Raw genomic sequence first — 15,280 nt, 5'->3', positions numbered from 1 at the left:
GCCCGTGCACAGCCACGAAGACCCAATGCAGCCAAAAATAAATAAATAAATAAATAAATTTAAAGGAAAAAAAAGGAGGGGGGGTGCTCCCTGATACTCACAGATTTAAGCATTGCAAAGACTGTGAAGGGTGATCTAACACTTCCAACCTGAGCTGTTTATCATTTCAGGCCCTGAAATGAGGTCACATTCCATTTACTCCTGTAGATGAAGATCTGTTGGTGCTACAGACTGGAGGACACTCTGGAGACGTCCCACTTAAATCTCAACCCTGGAGCTACCTAGATGTGGTAGCCTTAGAGCATCATTCTGGATTGAGCCTAAGATTAGTTTTAAATGCTATTCCGGCTTTTAGGTTTTCATGCAGTGTTATTTTTACAGGCTGATTATAGGGGTAGAATGTTAGGGTGGTCCCCTTCTCATTTGCTTTATTCATTTTTATAAATTATACGCACGCCTACACGTTTCTACCGGCTGCCCCAGAATGAGTCTCAATGTGAACACCACAGAGCACTCAGGCAGGGACAAGTCAGCAAGAAGTCAGCAAGCAGGGCCTACACCTGCCCCGCCCCAAAAGCCTCCCTAGTGCTCCAGCTTCTGGACCATCACCTCCACTTATTTTTCCTCCTTTTCATCTCTTTTCCTCTGTGTCTGCACCCCTCCCCCTTAATCACAACACAGTTCACTGAGGCATACAAGTCACTCTGCTTAAAGCAAACTGAGATGAGAATACCAAGCCAGTGAGCCCCCCAGGGGCAGCCATTCTGCTACCAAACACAACTTCACCAAACCAAAAGGAAATTCCACTTCTTTCTCCTCTTCCTCATCTCTCCTCCAATTGATGGCAAGCGTAGGGGTTATGCTTTTTGCATGACTTGCTTTCTGGTGCCTCTTGACTGCTCAGACAACTGATTTGCCCATGAGCACCAGCTCTATCCATGTTGGAAATGTTCCTGAGTCTTAATTAAGGGCCAGTACCAGGCACTTGGATCAGCAGGATGAATCAAGACCTAGCCCATGAGGAACCCACACCTAGTGAAGGACACAGCCTGTAACAGCAATTACTCGCCAGTGTGGTTAAGTGCTGGGATGCAGGTACAAACAGAATGTCATGAGGAACTGCAAGATACAAGGTGCCCCCCAGTTAAAGCAAATACTTTAACGTGAGATAAAAAATTTACAGGGGGCTTGGGGCAGCTGACCAAGAATCTTGACCCCCCCCCGCCCCGCTCCTTGGTTTTCTCGGTTCAGTGCTTGTTCCAGTCACCACGTTGAGGCCCCGGGGCAGCAGCATGGTGGGAAGCACACTGTTCTCATCTCTGACAACTAAGGCAGAAGCAAGGGGGGCACATCTGAATCTTCATCTAAAGAATGGGGAGAAAAACAATGATTGAGATGATCACACATGAAGAGACGATCACAGGCTTGGCACAAAATAAGAGTTGGTACTCATCGTTGGTACATCGCTGCTGGTGGTGGTAATAATCCCGAACTCAGAAGAATCCATCCAGGCTCGACCCTGCCGGGGCTCTCAAGCACAAGCAGCTGCATTCACTGGCCACTCCTCGCAGGGGCTCTCACTCCTGCAGCCTCAGACACGACTCTCTGCCGGAGAAGAAAATGAGTGCTGGCCAAGCTAGACAACCAGCCTCCAGCAGAGAATGGTGTGATCCCAGTGCTTCACCTGTTCCAGGTATGTTTATCGCCATCCACCGCCATCTGCTCCAACTCTAAGCGCCTTGCGGGCAGAGAACATGCTGTCATTACATGTTACTTAAGTAACAGAGCTGGGTTCATGCTCAACAAATGCAATCAGGAAATTTCTAATCTGGCAGGGGCTCTCGGAAAGGGTTATCTCCAACCTTTTCATTTAAAAATACAGGTATTGGGACTTCCCTGGTGGCACAGTGGTTAAGAATCCAGCTGCCAATGCAGGGGACACGGGTTCGATCCCTGGTCCGGGAAGATCACACATGCCGCGGAGCAACTAAGCCCGTGCACCACAACTACTGAGCCCTCGTGCTGCAACTACTGAAGCCCACGCACCTAGAACCTGTGCTCCGCAACAAGAGAAGCCACCACAATGAGAAACCCGCACACTGCAATGAAGAGCAGCCCCCGCTCACACAACTAGAGAAAGCTCACGAGCAGCAGTGAAGACCCAAGGCAGCCAAAAATTTAAAAATAAAAAAATAAAAATACAATTATTTACTAGATAATTTCTAAATATAGAAAAATTTAAGGAAAATGTAAATGGCCCCTAGTCACACCACCTAAACAAACTAGGCCCATGTAAACCTTAAAAAATAAAACAAAAGGGCTAAATGCACCCTTGGGTTTTTTTTGTTTTTTTTTTTAAGACAAAACAGTACAGGAATGTGTAAAAAGTTGCTTCCCTCCTACCTTGAACCCTCAGTCCTCCCTACCTTTATCTTGTGTAACCTGCCAAAAATAAGTATGAAAATATAAGCACATATATGCATATACATATATACACATATATGACTTGATTCTTTTAACATAAATAGGACCTGAAACTTGCTTTTTTTTCCACTTAAAAAGTTGCTATGGGGCTTCCCTGGTGGCACAGTGGTTGGGAGTCTACCTGCCAATGCAGGGGATGCAGGTTCGTGCCCCGGTCCGGGAGGATCCCACATGCCGCGGAGCAGGTGGGCCCATGAACCACGGCCGCTGAGCCTGTGCGTCCGGAGCCTGTGCTCCGCAGCGGGAGGGGCCGCAAAAAAAAAAAAAAAAAGTTGCTATGGTCTGAATAATTGTGTCTCTCCCAAATCCTAACATCCAATGTGATGGTATTAGTAGGTAAGGCCTTTGGGAAGTGATTAGGTCATGAGGATAGAGGCTTCATGAATGGGATTAGTGTCCTTATAAGAGACCCTGCAGAGCTCCCTAGCCCCTTCCATCAGGTGAGAATACAAGAAGTCTGCAAACCAGAAGAGGGTCCTCACTAGATACCTTGATCTTAGACTTCCAGCCTCCAGAGCTGTGAGAAATACATTTCTGTTGTTTATAAGCCACCCAGTCTGTGGGATTTTGCTACAGCAGCTTGAACAGACTAAGACAAAAGGCAATGGACAGGGACCTCCCTGGCGGCGCTGTGGTTAAGAATCCGCCTGCCAATGCAGGGAACGCGGGTTTGTTCCCAGGTCCAGGAAGATCCCACATGCCGCAGAGCAACTAAGCCCCTGCACCACAATTACTGAGCCCGCGCACCTAGAGCCCGTGCTCCTCAACAAAAGAAGCCAGCGCAGTGAGAAGCCCACGCACCGCAACGAAGAGTAGCCCCCCTCACCGCAACTAGAGAAAGCCCGCGTGCAGCAATGAAGACCCAACGCAGCCAAAGATTTTAAAAAATTTTTTAATAAATAAAAAAATAAAAAGGCAATGGACAAAGTTCTCAAACCAAAATACTTGCTTCGTACTCCCCACACCAGGCTACTTTCTGATTATATTATGATCTTGAGCAGTTTATTTAACCTCACTGTGCCTTGGCTTTTTCATGTGTAAAACAGGAATAGGTGAGTCAATACACGTAAACTTCTCAGAATGTAGACGGCACTCAAAAAACGTATTATTGTTACTTATTACCATTATATCTTTGCACCCTTCACATGTCATCCTATTTAAATGCAGCCCAGTGTGCCAAGGATATACACTTGTCTACCAAGGAGAAACACTCAGTCCCGGGGGGATGGGTATTGAGGTTGTATCTAATTTTTTGCTGTTGCTATTATGAACAATATCAATATTCCCATTCACCAGTTTTTGGTACTTTGGTGAGTAGATCCATAGAATACATTCTTTTTTTTTTTTTGCGGTACGCGGGCCTCTCACTGCTGTGGCCCCTCCCGTGGTGGAGCACAGGCTCCGGACGTGCAGGCTCCGGACATGCAGGCTCCGGACGCGCAGGCTCCGGACGCGCAGGCTCAGAGGCCATGGCTCACTGGCCCAGCCGCTCCGCGGCATGTGGGATCTTCCCAGACCGGGGCACGAACCCGTGTCCCCTGCATCGGCAGGCGGACTCTCAACTACTGCGCCACCAGGGAAGCCCTAGAATACATTCTTGAGGGTGAACTTGCTGGGTCAATGCTTTTGATAGATATTGCCAAATGCCCTCCCAAGATGCTCTACCAATGTATCCCCCCAGGAAAACAGACAGAGGGTGTCTATTTCCCAACTCCAGCCCAGAATTGGATATTCTCAAATTTTTAAATACTTACCATACAAGTGACAAATGGTATCACATTTGTCATTTTGATTTGAGCCTCTTTAAATTATGAGTGAGGTTGAGAACTCTTTAATTTACAGATGAGAAAAATAGACACCCAGTGTCCCCTAACTGGCTTAAGGTCTAATCCTGAGCTAGTTATACAGACAAGCCTGGACCAGATCTTGGCTCTGGGACCACCCTAAGGATGCCCTGACCCCCAGCACCAGGAGGAGAGTCTGACAACCAGTGGACAAACTTCTTCTTTCTCCCCGCCGGGCACACCAGCTGGGTAGGCAGGTGGCTCTCCAATGCCTGGGTTAGGGTGAGAGCCTCCCTCGGGACCCGCAATCCCAAGGCATGTGCTTCCCCTGCCTGACAGGGAAATCTCAGCCTCGTCCTCGGCCCAGGAAGCAGGGCTGTGGGGCCTCTCCAACTGGAGAGCTGCTGACTGCAGCTCGAATACAGAAAGCTTTGCCTCCGAACTGCCTGAGGTTCCAAGGTGTTTTTTCTCCTGTTCATGTCATATCAAATGTTGTTCCATCTGAGAGGAAAGTGGTTCGTGTTGTGATTGGACCTTCACATTCCTCTATCTCCTTCTCTGTGGAACTGGACTTTATTAAGTGGGAAAGAAAGCTCCTTGCAGTAGGGAAAGGATCTCTGGTCACATCCCACGGGCAGGGACAGGGCAGGTGTTCACGGAGCAACACAGGGGTGTGAGTACCCGGTCTAGGTGAGGGGCTCAGCTTCTGGGTCTCACTGGTGCTGTGACCTTGGGTGCTTCTCTCTAAGCCTCACCGTCCCCACCTGAACGATGGAAATGACACCGATACCTGCTTTGCCTAACCTGCAGGGTAGTTTCAAGCTAAGTAGATCATGTGGGTGACACTGCTTTGAAACTGAGACTCAACACAAATGGAGGATTTTGGTGAATGTCAACTAGCTGGTCGCCATCGGCTTCCATGCCAGAATGTTCCTGTAGGAAGCAGCCACCCTCAGACATGGGGTGGGGTCTGCCCCTGCTCCCAGATATTCCTGAAGCCATCCACCTCACACCAAGCACACCAGAACCAGGCTGATCATCATGACACAGACTGAGTCGAGGCTTCACCTTGATTGTGCAAAAAAGCATTTCATAAGCATCTGTTTATACACCAGCTAAACTAGGTGTTCAGCAAAGGAACATCCAGTAACTTCAAATTCCTTTGGCAAATTACGAAGCACAGCTCCACTTGCTGGAATTTCTCAGCCAACTGATACTCATCATACATTAGAATTAAAAACTAAACATGGCCATTTTGAAGGGAATCGTCCTACAGTTATTACATATTTCCCTACTACTTTCTTAAAAAAAAAAAAAAAAGAGTTAAATACAGTCCAGCCTGTCTGCTTATCTCACTGCCACCGTCATAGACACTGATTATCCTTCTAAGTCTCGAATCATAAGAACCTGTTCTACCACTCCTAGCTTTGAGACCTTAGGCAAATTATTTAACCTCTTTGTGACTAGGTTTTCTCGAAAATCAGACAACCAACTTAATTAGGAGTGTGGCTACATTAATAACACAAAACCAGCGAGGATCAACTTAACGTTTAGTGCATGGATTTGGAGAAAGCTCTTTTGTTCTCTGAGATATGTTTTGTTTCTCCCTAACTCCTGGCTATATTCCAGAGAGCTGAATTTGCTGGCTCCGTGAGGCTCTCTTGTGCAGATATAAATTCCTTTTGGGGACCTGGAGAACATAACTAAGGCCCTGATGGAGATTGTTACACCAACAACCCAAGCCCAAACCCAAGCGTTCAGTTCCAAAAGGGAGACTTAAAGCCAGCACCGTGGAACAGCAGGGCAGAGACGAACAGAGACACAGAGAGCACGGAGGCAGGACAACGGGAGCCTCCCTGAGCCTGGAGAGCGAGGAACAACTTCCCTACTGTTGGCTGTACGCAGAGACCAATGCCCCAAACGAGCGAGTTTCGTCTTTGTAAGAAAAAACCTTCAGGAACTTCTCTGGTGGTGCAGTGGTTAAGAATCCACCTGCCAATGCAGGGGACACGGGTTCGAGCCCTGGTCCGGGAAGATCCCACATGCCACAGAGCAACGAAGCCAGGGTGCCACAACTACTGAGCCTGGGCTCTAGAGCCCACGTGCCTCAACTACTGAAGCCCACGCGCGAGCCTAGAGCCTGTGCTCCGCAACAAGAGAAGCCTGCGCACTGCATCAAAGAGTAGCCCCTACTCCCCACAACCAGAGAAAGCCGGCACGCAGCAACAAAGACCCAAAGCAGCCAAAAATAAATAAAATAAATAAATTTTTTTTAAAAAGAAGAAAAAGAAGAAACCTTCAGATGCCCACTTAGGAAACTGAAATATAAAGGATGAAATATAAAAGTGAACACCCAAGAGGGGGAAACCAACCTATGTGGCTGCTCCAGAAGGTCTGTGTAGGAGGAGCTGAGAAGGGGCACAGGGTTGGCCAAGAAGGGGATGGCTGCGGGGCTCCACAGATGGCCCACCTGCAAAACAAGCACACGGAATGCTTGCTTGAGTGGCTTATGTTGTATGTGAGATGGAGAGTTTGCGGGGCTAGAGCCCCAAGCCACTCCCTGGTTCAGTCTCTGGAGAGGACAATAATGAAGAGATGAAGCAACTCCATTTCAGGTGACTGGTCCATTTTTCTGAAGGATGTAAAGAATTCTCTCATAAGCTCTGCTCACTTGCTTCCATTGAGCTAGGTTTCTAGAATTCTATCTATAATATTGAAGTTGTATACTATGGGCATCACACAGCTATTTATAAATATTTCAGCTCTCTCTCCTTCACGTACACAGTTATATAACATTTTCCCACCTTGTTGAAGTTAGGTGTGGCCACATTACTAGCTCTGGCCAATAAAATGTGAGCGGAAGTTGGATGGCTTTAAGAGCCAGCACGTGCTTCACCATTTTCTTCTTTCCCTCAGCCTTGGTGATGGGGAATGTTCCATTGCCTCCATCCGGGAGTGAGGTCAAGGATGCCTTGGAGCACAGTCCCCAGCCAACCTCAATAGATAACGTAGGGTAAGCAAGAAATAAACCTTCATTGTTTTATGCCCCTGAGTTTTGGGGGCCATCTGTTACCCTGTCACCTAGTCTACCCTGAGTAATACACACGTACCACTTAGCCACCAGAACATGACCTTCTTCTAAATCAGTAACTGGCTGTGCACCCAGAGAATTCGCAGTACTAGGAACCTAGCTCTTTATTACAGACGTAGACACAATTTTTAATTATGAGAAAACAAACTCCTTTCCAAAAGGTTAAATTTTAAAACTAAGCTCTCAGGAATTCCCTGGCGGTCCAGTGATCAGGACTTTGTGCATTCATTGCCAAGGGCCCAGGTTCAATCCCTGGTCGGGGGAACTAAAATCCTACAAGCCACGTAGCATGGCCAAAAACTTAATTAATTAATTAATTAAAATGAAAAGAAATTAAATAAAACTAAGCTCTCAAACAATCCCCCAAACCCTCTAATTCCTTTCCTGAGCCCCAGTGTACACGTCCCCAGGTGCAAGGCCACACATTAAAACCTGCTCCAAATGCATCATCTACCAGCAGAGGAGAAGGCAATCATCTTAAGAAACTCCACTTTCCAACGCGGAAGATTTCCTGCACGACATTCTTGATCAACACGTGAGTTCATCCTCCCAGATGTCAAGCTGGACTGGCCAAATGGGAACTCCTTTGTGGGCTCTCTTTCCCTGTTGAATCCAGAGTTTTAAAATGCAGTTCCTTGCAAATTCCCTGGTGGTCCAGTGGTTAGAACTCTGTGCTTCCACTGCAAGGGGCGCGGATCCAATCCCTGGTGGAGGAACTAAGATCCCGCATGCCACACACGGGGCCAAAAAATAAAATAAAATAAAATAAAATAAAATAAAATGCAGCTCCTTGAACATCACTATGGGTTGACACCCCCAGAGTCAGGTTCAACCCAATTTCTCATGCCTCCAAAGGCATATTTTAAATCACCATTTTATTTAATATATAAAACATGAATTAAGACAAAACTTGCAGTACTCTCCTACACTAAAAAAAAACCCACAAAGTTTTTCTACAGCAAATGTATCAAAATATACATCTCACACAGTTGCAATGTAGTCCAAGTACACTGGCTAAGTTGCGACCAATGAAATCTTCCCATTTCTAAAGACCGGGACCAAAGACACAGCTTCTGTTTATATGAAGCCACTGATTCAATCACTGGGGGTCAGATTTATTGTTTTAGCCATCATTACCTTTTTCACTTATAAATCAGTATCAATCTAGTCATTTTAGTGACCAAAATAACTATACCATGATCTAATTTCTTAGGTTGTTAAAATGACCAGATCAGAGTCACAGCGGGTGAATCAATAAAATGCCTGGAAATAAATCTGAGGAGAAATGTACAGCCACCCCATTGGATGTCAAGGTCGAAAGTCCTGCCTACCACCCGTATCCGTGCCTCAAGCCTTACAATTTATATCTATATTCTGACTTCCCAAGGTGCCGGGGCCAATCTCTAAGAATTCTTGATGTGCACGTATTGCAGAACCACTCGGCTCTAATAGTCAATTAAATTATTAATGAAAGAACTATACAAATAAAACATCATGCTCTTTTATGCAGTAATAATTATTATCATAAGCAATGCAAATTGAATAATAAGAATCATCAGGACAGTTCGGTGATAAGCTAACAATTTCTGGCAATCAGACCAAACATCTCTGCTCAAGCTGTTTAATAAAATAAATAGCAGGTTGTTGACATTTTTGTTCAGTTAAGCACACATACATCCAGAAACTACTTATGTGTCCCGGGTAGAAGAGCTAAAAAAGAAGTAGAGACTGAATAATACAAAAGTGGAACCACTTACAACGGGGATCATTTAGATATCTCCACAAGAAATCAATAAATCCTATAAACTGTCCCAGAATCAAATGACATTATTTGCTTATTTATACACACATTGCATACACATATATTTACATATACATCTGCGTTACATGAATATACATATATATATATACAACATTATAAGAATCTTCTTATAATGTTTCAGGTATTTTCACGTGAGGGATAAAGTTAAATGCCATAAGAATACTAGGCCGTCACTATTTAGAAGCATTTATCAAGCACCTAACTTCCTATCACACAGGCACACACACTTTGCAAAAAAGCAAACCATCTCCTTCTTTACCTTAGAGGACCCCCGATGCTGGAACCCTCTAGAAATCATGCAGTCCTCCAACAGCATTGCCCAATTTTCTACCAGTTCACCCAAGACTGATTCAGAAGAGAAGCTGTCCGTTCACAGATCAAACTAACCACAGAGAAAGTCTATTAAATTCTAATTGGCAAGTAATTTGGACCTTCCAGTAGCAACTACAACCAATTTCCTGCCTCTTTTTGTGCACCTGGAAAAATACGTTTTCTATCTGAGGTAAAGATATCCTCTGGTATTCAGAGGAAAAAAGTCAAAGGCAGTGAGGTCTCCTCAGCTTCCAGCAAGAATAAAGAAATGCTAAAGAGTGAGCTGAACCTACCTGCCGTCAGATGTGTTCATGTCACAAACAAACTCATCTTCTCCTAGGGTCTGAGTGTTGGTTAAAAGTCCAAACATTCAGAGGCCATTTGACTGGGCTTGGGGGTGTATCACGTCCTTTACAAAAGCGCCTCCCCTTCCTTCATCATGAGCTGCCATATTAACGAGATCAATTTGGATGCCATTCTCTTTCAAGGGGTATCAACTTCGAAACAGCTCTACCTCTTCAGACTCGGGGAGATGCCCCTGCTCTGAGTTGCAATTATTCCTTTGAACCTAACTCTATCCTAAAAGCCAAAAACCTCTCACCTGAGCTACACGGCTACCACCACTGATGGAGCTACGAGACTTGAGCACAGTTCTGAGTTTGGGCTCAAAAGATTTGGTCCCTGGTTAATGCCCAAATATCCATTTTGGGAGTTCACATGCATATACCAGAGTGAGAGTAAAATAAACGTGGACACATAAATATGCCCACTATAGGGAAACAGCACAATATGGCACTTTTTACCAGGAGTAACAGTTCACCCTCTGCCTTTGCAGGGGGGATGGGGTCTGCCGATTTCCACCAGGAGACAGGTGTGACTGTGTATTCTTAAGCCAGAGTGCTGTGGCCAGATGCCTACTCATCGTTTCAAATGCCTTTCTTCTCTCCTCCCTAAAGCAGGAAGAAAGTCTTAATTGATGCTATGTCTCTAACACTTGCTAATCTCCTGTTTAATAAGGAAGACAAGCCACAGGCTGCGGACCTCCAGTAAACAGTAGTAGGAGCCAGTAAGGAGGAGAGAGAGGGAGGTGAGGAGGGAACCAAGGAGAAGGGGCGAGAGGAGCCAAGTCAGGGAGGTTCCCAGATCGTGATTTTGCACCACAATAAAATTTCAAAAATAGTTTCGGAGAGGCGTAGGTTGCCAACTTTTTATTTTTCCAAGTAAAGAATATTGAACTATCTTGAGCTTATTTTTCTCTTTGCCTTGGACTGGGGAAAAGTTCATCTTTGAACACTTATTTGTACATATCTGTTTGTTCCCCCCTCCTCCCCACATCCCATCAACTGTAAACTCAAGCAGGCCCCTCAGAATCTCTCTACCTTCCACACAGGAGGGTCCCTGGTGTCCAGGGACCACTGAAACAGACAGATTGGATCCTGAATCTGAGAATTACTACTTACTTTCTCATTTCACTTCAGAATGTTTCACATTTCCTTATCTTCCTGCAGAGAATTTCTGTGAAACACCTTTCCTAAGGTGATATAACTATATGGCCACCTCAAAAAAAAATCAACACATTTTACATCGGCTTCATTTCAACCCTTGATAAGAAAGCAGTACGCATGCTTCTAATGGAAATGAATTCTAACAAAAGGGTGTATTCACACTTTCAGCCTAGGGGCCTGACCCACGAGGGCCAAGAACACATGTGCAAGGAATGTGGATGCCGTCTTCTGCAGGCAGACAACAGAAGGAGCAAGTGACCAAAGATTTCCATCCATTTATCTTGACACAAACCTACTCTTCCGCCAGCCAAGACGACGGTTCTGAAGAGAACCAACTTGCAGAGTCTGGACCCGAACCAGGGCTTTCGGCAACAACTAAGGATTTAGACCAGTTAATTTCTGAATTCTTGTAAAACAAAGACCATATATGTTAAAGTGGTCAGCTCAGGGCCTGTGTGCAAAAATCTCCCTCTTCCCTTGAGACGAGAGCTCTGTATCTGGCCTCTCTCTCCCTGGCAAACAGCTCGCAAAGGGCTTTCAAACATGAAGAACTCTTTGTTGAAGGAGCTCTCATATCTACCTTGTTATCTGCAGTACATAGAAACAACTGACTTAGAAGTCTTTTCAATTCATTCTCATTAAATAAAAGATGGATTTTCATCTCATTTCCAATTATCAGTCAGGAACATGCATTCTTTTTTGTGGCTGCATTGGGTCTTCATTGCTAGGCTCGGGCTTTCTCTAGTTTCGTTGCGGTGCATGGGCTTATTGAGGTGGCTTCTCTTGCTGTGGAGCACGGGGTCTAGGTGCACGGGCTTCAGTAGTTGTGGCACGTGGGCTCAGTAGTTGTGGCACACAGGCTTAGTTGCTCCGTGGCATGTGGGATCTTCCCAGACCAGGGCTCGAACCCATGTCCCCTGCATTGGCAGGCAGGTTCAAACCACTGTGCCACCCGGGAACATACATTCTTAAGTAATGACAGTTGTAATCATTTTAAGAGCTACCATAAAATGAGCATTTACTGTCTGCCAAGCACTGTGCCAAGTATTTTACTTTTATTTATTTATTTTTTTATTGACATGTAGTTGACATACAACATTATGTTAGTTTCAGGTGTACAACATAGTGAGCCGACAATCGAATATATTATGAAAGGATTACCACGACAAGTAAAACCATCTGTCCCCGTGCAAAATTATTATAGTACTATTGACTCTATTCCTTATGCTGTATTTTACATTCCCACGACTTACTGATTTTAGAGCTGGAAGTCTGCCTCTCTTAAGCCCCTTCACCCAACCCTCCTCCCCTGTGCCAAACATTTTATAAGAATTAATTTATTTAATTCTCATGCCAACTCTATAAGGTAAATATCATTATCCCCCTTTTACAGATGGGGAAATGGAGGCTCAGATAACTTCCATTATTTTCTAGGAATCCACAGCTCAGAAATCACACCCCAAGTCATTCAGCTGGAAAGAGGAGGGACAGGAATCTGAAACTCTGGCTGATAAGCTAACCCTAACATCCACTGCCTCCCCCTGGCACCCTTGGGTCACTCACTACAAGCAACCCTGCCAGAAGCCACAGCTTTTACGGTGCATGCACTTTAACTGGCACCGCTAAAAACGCAGCCCATCCCGTCTTTCCTAGAAGCCAGCGTTGTTTTCACTCTGCTTTCAAGTCCTGTTGAGGCTTTATGCCCTCTCTCTCAGGAGGCCTCATGTCAGCCCTCAGGCCTTGGACCACCACAGCAGTCATTCAGTCCAATTAGACAAAGCCATTTCTCTCAGGAGAGCTGGTGCAATTCCACCATGGTTTATGAGGGACCAAAACTCTGATCTTGTTTTAAATAAAGCAAGCCCTCCAAAGTTCACGAATCTCTTTCATCTGCTTTAGTCTGTGATGACAAGGAGACAAACGTTAGTGGGGAAGCTGTCCCCTCCACCACCGATGTCTCGCTTTGTGACCTTCCTTGGAGATTCTGCGGCCCCTCAGTTTCTCTGTATACAGAATACAAACTCTTACCTTCTTCACAAAAATGAGTGTGGCGACCAAGTGAGAGAGTAAAAATACTTGGAGAAAAAAAAAATTAAATGCCGTCTACAACGAAGGTGTTAATGTCATATCTTTTCCAAATAGTACAGGTTCTGGCAAATTCCACGGAGCATTTATTTACAAGGCCGAAGCACAGATCCAGAAACTCTCTCTGTTACATATATGGGGATTTCCATTTAATGAAATGTTTCCAGGAAACACCTTAGAGCCATAAGCAAACGTGCTAAGCGAGCAGCCATAGGAAAACTCCCCGTAGGTCTATGAATCAGTCCTTGGGAGAGTTTTCTGTTTTGTTTATTAACATTTGGGCCCCATATATGACTCAAGCATAACTTCCCTTGGCGTTAAAGTAACTGGGAACTGAGATTAATTGCCCGATTTTTAATTACATTTGGCCTCTTGGCACTGCATGTTGTAAGTACCCTGCCTCTCAGGGCACACTGACAACAAGTGATCTGTCGTTGGCTGTTCTGAAAGAGCTTTGGTGTCTGCGCTGGTTATGATCACTAAAATTAAGGGTTCTAGCCTTCTAAGAATCTAACGCACACACTCTTTGTGTGGCTTTACAAATGCCTCAAATAATGAGACCATCACAGGAAAATATATTGAATTGAGTTTCTCGACTATTTACACACCCCCTAACCTGTCCAGCTGCCTCTGCCTCTTCTGGCCTCAGACTCCATTTTGAACATGGATTTCTTTTTTCCTTTCTGGAGTCTCTTATTTTCTCCACTGTATTCATTCAGAGGGGGGGAAAAACGACCTCATAAATATCATTTCATATTCCAAGCAATTTGCTATAGGCAACTACACCATTACTTTGTACAAATAAATTTACATAAATCATTATTAGAATGTTTTATCTTAGCAAGATTATTTGGTTCCCAGAGCACAAATTAAATGCATGCTTAAAGCAGAATATTTTAAAGTTATTCCTATATTGTTTATGAGATGGGATTAGAAACTGCCATCTAATTTTTCTTTCATAATGGAATTCCTTTAGTTTTCTTTGTACATCTAGAAACCACATGTATAATTTTCTGGGGGGTTTCTTTTCTTTTTTTTTTTTTTAAATAAATCTATTATTTATTTATTTATTTTTGGCTGCACTGGGTCTTTGCTGCTGCGCTCAGGCTTTCTCTAGTTGTGGTGAGCGGGGGCCACTCTTCGTTGCGCTGCGTGGGCTTCTCATTGTGGTGGCTTCTCTTGTTGCGCAGCATGGCCTCTAGGCATGCGGGCTTCAGTAGCTGTGGCTCATGGGCTCTAGAGTGCAGGCTCAGTAGTTGTGGCACACGGGCTTAGTTGCTCCACGGCATGTGGGATCTTCCCAGACCAGGGCTTGAACCCGTGTCCCCTGCATTGGCAGGCAGGTTCCCAACCACTGCGCCACCAGGGAAGCCCCCTCTGGGGGGTTTCTTGAAACAAGCATTGCAATAGATGCTTCCGATACATTTGGTCCGTTTTTCAGAGACTATTCCCTTTGATTCCGTGGGGTCAGTTCTGAACAGTGATTAGGAAGGCCAGGAACCAGGGAAATTAAAACCATCTCCTGAGTAGATGGGTTTTTGTCTGATATTATTCTTCAAGCAAACTGGTCATTGGTTGTGGTTTGGCTTTTTTTTTTTTTTAATAAACAAATTTGTAAACAAACTTCCTGAAAATGGAGCTCAGTTTCTACTCACTGTTTAAGTTGGAAAGATGCCTGTTTGGATCAACTGCACAGCACATGGCAAGTCTTCACTGGCTGGAGTTCTACTCCACCCTAGATTTCAAAATAAAATCTTTTCTGCCTATATATAAAGGTGGTGCCCATTTTCAAAACACGCTGCAGTTGTCAACATCAGGGAAGCGGGTAGAAAGGGACCAATTGAAAGTCAGGAGCAGAGCTTGCCACCCTGAACCTGTTAACTGCTGGCTCCGGAGAACCCTTTCATGATTCCATGACTTGTCTTCTCATCGGGCTCAAAAAGGGCTGGACTCACCACTCAGAGCTGTACCCTTCTCCGCGTGTGTGGTCTGGGAACAGATTCCCAAGCCAGTGTCAGGGAAGTGGGGCCCCACGTGGTCAAGGGCACAATCCTCGTAAAGGATGAGTGAGGCAGTCACGTGCAAGAGCTGGAAAGAGCAAGAAAGAGCCGGGTTCAAAGCAAAGTGGTGCCGCTCTCTAGCTGTGATCATATGCACAATTTAAACCTTTCTGCATCTGTCACCTTATCTTAAAATG

This window comes from Physeter macrocephalus, chromosome 11 (assembly GCF_002837175.3).
Source record: "Physeter macrocephalus isolate SW-GA chromosome 11, ASM283717v5, whole genome shotgun sequence".
In the NCBI taxonomy this organism is placed as follows: domain Eukaryota; kingdom Metazoa; phylum Chordata; class Mammalia; order Artiodactyla; family Physeteridae; genus Physeter; species Physeter macrocephalus.
This window is presented reverse-complemented; position numbering follows the sequence as displayed.